The following is a 4,672-nucleotide window of genomic DNA, read 5'->3' as shown; positions in this document are numbered from 1 at the left end:
ACCCTGGGGGTCCCCAAGGCTCTGAGGGACCCCAACACCCTGGGGGTCCCCAACACCCTGGGGGTCCCCAAGGCTCTAAGGGACCCCAACACCCTGGGGGTCCCAAACACCTTGGGGGGTCCCCAACGCCCTGAAGGACCTCAGTGACCTGAAGACCCTCAGCACCCTGGGGGACCCCAGCGCCCCAAGGGACCCCAACGCCTGGCAGGACCCCAACGCCCTGGGGGTCCCTGAAGGCCCCGACCCCCCCCGGCCCCAGGTGGTGTTCGTGCTGCCAGCCTTCGAGGTGCGCTCGGGGCTGGAGCTGCCCCGCTCCAAGGAGGCCCTGCGGGGGCTGTGGGCTGCGGGGGACGCCAGAGCCTTCTACGGTGCCCCTCTGCCCCCGCTGCCAGGCGCCCACCGCCTACGGCCGCTGGTGGCAGCTGCCCCCCGCCCCCGGGCTGAGGGTGGGCCTACGAGGTGCCCTGGCAGGACCCCTGGGAACCTTTCTACCTGGCCCCCGCCGCCGGGGGGGTGCCAGCCTTCGACGAAGGCTTCCTGCAGTACGGCTTCAACCGCATCAGCCAGGTGGGCACCGCGCCGGGGGGGGGCGTGGGGGGAGCATGGGATGGGCACCAGGGGGGGTTGGGAACTGCTTGGGGTGGGTATGGAGGAGCCTGGGCTGGGCACTAAGGGGGGTTGGGGGTGCATGGGGTGGGCATGGGGGGGTGGTTGGGGTGGGCACCAGGGGGCTGGGGAGTGCTTGGGGTGGGCATGGGGGAGCCTGGGCTGGGCACTGGGGGGCTGGGGAGTGCTTGGGGGGGCATGGGGGGGAGCCTGGGCTGGGCAACAGAGGGGTTGGGGGTGCTTGGGGTGGGCATGGGGGAGCCTGGGCTGGGCACCAGGGGGCTGGGGAGTGCTTGGGGTGGGCATGGGGGGGGCTTGGGGTGGGCACCAGGGGGCTGGGGGGTGTTTGGGGTGGGCATGGGGGGGCATGGGCTGGGCACTAGGGGGCTAGGGGGTGCATGGGTGTGGGCATGGGGGTGCTTGGGGTGGGCATGGGGGAGCCTGGGCTGGGCACTGGGGGGCTGGGGAGTGCTTGGAGTGGGCATGGGCTGGGCACCAGGGGGGTTGGGGGTGCTTGGGGTGGGCACCAGGGGGCTGGGGGGTGCTTGGGGTGGGCATGGGTGGTGGTTGGGGTGGGCACTGGGGGGCTGGGGAGTGCTTGGGGTGGGCCTGGGGGGCTGGGGAGTGCTTGGGGTGGGCCTGGGGGGGCCTGGGGGTGCTTGGGGTGGGTATGGGGGGGGCCTGGGCCGGGCACCAGGGGGTTGGGGAGTGCTTGGGGTGGGCATGGGGGGGGCTTGGAGGTGGGCACCAGGGGGCTGGGGAGTGCTTGGGGTGGGCATGGGGCGGCCTGGGCTGGGCACCTGGGGGCTGGGGAGCGCTTGGAGTGGGCATGGGGGAGCCTGGGCTGGGCACTGGGGGGCTGGGGAGTGCTTGGGGGGGGCATGGGGGGAGCCTGGGCTGGGCACCAGAGGGGTTGGGGGTGCTTGGGGTGGGCATGGGGGGAGCCTGGGCTGGGCACCAGGGGGGCTGGGGGGAGTGCTTGGGGTGGGCAATGGGGGGGCTTGGGGTGGGCACCAGGGGGCTGGGGAGTGCTTGGGGTGGGCATGGGGGGGGCTTGGGGTGGGCACCAGGGGGCTGGGAGGAGTGCTTGGGGGTGGGCATGGGGGGGCTTGGGGTGGGCACCGGGGGGCTGGGGAGTGCTTGGGCTGGGCATGGAGGAGCCTGGGCTGGGCACCAGGGGGCTGGGGAGTGCCTGGGGGTGGATGTTGGGTGGGCACAGAGGGGCTTGGAGGTAGGAATGGGGGAACTGGGGGGTGGGCACAAGGGGGCTGGGGGTGGGCAGGGGAGGGCTTGGGGTGGGCATAAGGGGGCTTGGAGATGCTTGGGGTGGCCATTGGGCACAAGGGGGCTTGGGGTGGGTGGGCACAGGGCTTGGAGATGCTTGGGGTGGTCACTGGGTGGCCATGGGGGGGCTTGGGTGCTGCTTGGGTGCTGCTTGGGTGCTCTGGGGGTGCTCGGAAGCTCTTTGGGTGCTGTGGGGCTCTGGGGGGGATGTCCCTGGACCCTAACCCTCTCCCCTCCCTCCCCCCAACCCCCCAGGCGTGTGAGCTGCACGTGGCCGGCTTCCGCTTCGCCGTGCTGGACGGAGCCTTCGTCGCCCACCGAGGCTTCAAGGAGGCCGAAGGCTTCCACCGGGGCCGGGAGGCAGAGCTGGAGCTCAACCGGCAGCGGTTCCGCCGCTTCCGCCGCCAGCTGCGCCAGCGCTACCCTGCCTCCCCCCGCCGCTGCTGAGCCAGCCCGGCCACACGGCGGCGCCAGAGAGCCTTTCCTCCGGGCAGTCACGGCAGGGAGACAGCTGAGAGGGCAGCGGCGAGAGAGATGCTGAGGTCATTATGGACAAGTGAAGACATCAGAGAGACATGGAGGTCATTATGGACACATGGAGGTCATCATGGGCACAGGGAGGCCACCACAGAGGCATGAGGTCATCATGGACACATGAGGCCACCATGGAGACGTGGAGAACACCATGGAGATGTGGAAGTCATTATGGACACGTGGAGGCCACCATGGAGGCATGGGAACCACTTCGGACATCTAGGACCCCTTTGGACCCCCTGGAGCTCCTCTTGGACATCTGGATCCCTCTGGACCCCTGGGGCCCTTCTTGGACATCTGGGACTCCTCTTGGACATCTAGGACCCCTCTGGACCCCTGGGGTCCCTCTTGGACATCTGGGACCCCTCTGGACCCCTGGAGCCCACCTCAGACATCTGGGACCCCCTCTGGACCGCTGGGGTTCACCTTGGACATTTGGGACCCCTCTGGACCCCTGGGACCCCTCTTGGACATCTGGGACCCCTCTGGACCGCTGGGGTCCACCTTGGACATCTGGGACCCCCTTTGGACCCCTGGAGCCCACCTCAGGACACCTGGGACCCCTCTGGACCCCTGGGGCCCCTCTTGGACATCTGGGACCCCCTCTGGGACCCCTGGGGTTCCTCTTGGACATCTAGGACCCTTCTGGACCCCTGGGGTCCACCTCGGACATCTAGGACCCCCTCTGGACCGCTGGGGTCCACCTTGGACCCCTGGGGCCCCCCTTGGCCCACCTGGGACCTGGTTCCTTGGGGTTGGGTTCAGGCAGGAGGCTTTGGAGGCTGCTGAGGAGCAAAGAGCTGAACTTTCCCTCCCTCTCTGCCCCTCGAGTGGTTTTTCGCCTTCTGTTCTCCTCCTCCTCAGGTCAGGCCGAGGCGGAGGGCCTCCGAGCAGGGGGCAGAGGGCAGCCGGAGTCGTTTCTCTGTCGCCTGTCGCGATAGAAGCGGCGCGGAAAGGGGGTGAGGGTGGTGTGTCACAGGGCACTGGGGCAGAGGCGCGGAGTGGAGAGGGCGCGGCGGGTTCGGGGGCGGGGTTATGCTAATCAGAGGCCAATGGGAGTCGAGAGCAGGGGGTGGGGTGCGTGACCAGGGAGAACTCTGTGGCGGAGAGGGGGCGGGGTTATGCTAAAGATCGAAGAAGGCAGCGAGAGGGAGGCCGGGAGGCTGCGCTGCCAATCAGATAGGGCGGGCTCGGAGGGGCGGGGCTTGCGGGAACGGAGGGGGAGCTTCGATGCTATTGGCTGGGAAGCGAAGCAAAGCAAACGCGGGGAGCATGCAGGGGACGGGGCTATGGTAATGAGGGGCACGAGGCATGCAGTGAAACGGCGCTCTGGGACACGGCGGGCGGGGCTGGACCCGGGGCGCGGTGGCTGCCGCAGCGCAAGGCTGGAGCTGAAAGGGAGTTCGAGAGAGCCAAGAAGGGAAACGCAGGGAGGGAAGAGGCTGGGAGCAGGGCTGGGCTCTGCCGTGAGCCGCTCCAGCTGCCCGTGCGGGCCGCACCGTTCCCGGAGGCACCGCAGCCCCAGGACGATGCTCCGGATTCAACCCCGCAGCCGCCTCCGCTTGCCCGCTCCCCGCCCGGGAGTGTCCTGAGCGCTGCCTCCCGGCATGCCTCGCGTGCCTCATTACCATAACCCCGCCCTTGCCCTGTCTCCCAGCCCACGGCATGGCAGAACCCCACGCCAACCCTCCCTTCCTGATTGGCGCTGCTCATTAGCATAACTCCGCCCTTTCTAGAACCATGTGATTCACCCTGGTCTCGCCCCCATCCCCGCCGCCTCTGCTCCCCTTGATCCCTCATTAGCATAACCCCGCCCCCCCCGCCGCTCTCCCTCCCCCCTCCCCCACCGTTCTCCTTCCCCCCTGCCGCTCTGCCGCTCTCCCCCCGTCCCAGCTTCTATCGAGACAAGCAACAGAGAAACGACCCCCAGGCCGCCCTCCGCCCCGCTGCTCGCAGCCCAGCGCCTCCCGGCAGCCTTTCGGGCGCTTCATTTACATAACCACGCCCCTCCTCCCCCCACCCCCGGCGCGGGGCTTGCGCCGCGTTTGCGGGGCGGGGGTTGGATGGGAAGGTCCTTGGGCCTCCCCCCCCGCCCCGTGTCGACGTCGGCCGCGTGGCGCCGCGCGTCGCCGTGCGTCAGCTGCGCTCCCCCCCCCTCCGTGCGTCATTTGCGTCTCCGTGCGCCGCTTGCGTCGCCGTGCGTCGGCTGCGTCCCGCCGCTTCCCTCCGCCCCGCTCCGGGTCCCTGC

General features: G+C 69.8%; 1 long non-coding RNA gene across 1 annotated transcript; it reads left to right on the top strand.

Moving 5' to 3' along the window:
* Nucleotides 1-234: 234 nt before the first annotated feature.
* Nucleotides 235-3,240, top strand: LOC137461001 (uncharacterized). The gene is made up of 2 exons (XR_010993176.1): nucleotides 235-567; nucleotides 2,146-3,240. It is a non-coding gene; the product is annotated as an uncharacterized lncRNA (long non-coding RNA).
* Nucleotides 3,241-4,672: the final 1,432 nt, after the last annotated feature.

The sequence above is a fragment of the Melanerpes formicivorus genome, unplaced genomic scaffold (genome assembly GCF_026170545.1).
Source record: "Melanerpes formicivorus ecotype bairdi unplaced genomic scaffold, bMelFor1.0.p_v2 SCAF_987, whole genome shotgun sequence".
Taxonomy (NCBI): Eukaryota; Metazoa; Chordata; class Aves; order Piciformes; family Picidae; genus Melanerpes; species Melanerpes formicivorus.
Note: the sequence above shows the minus strand (reverse complement) of the source record. Positions and strands in the feature narration are given on the sequence as shown.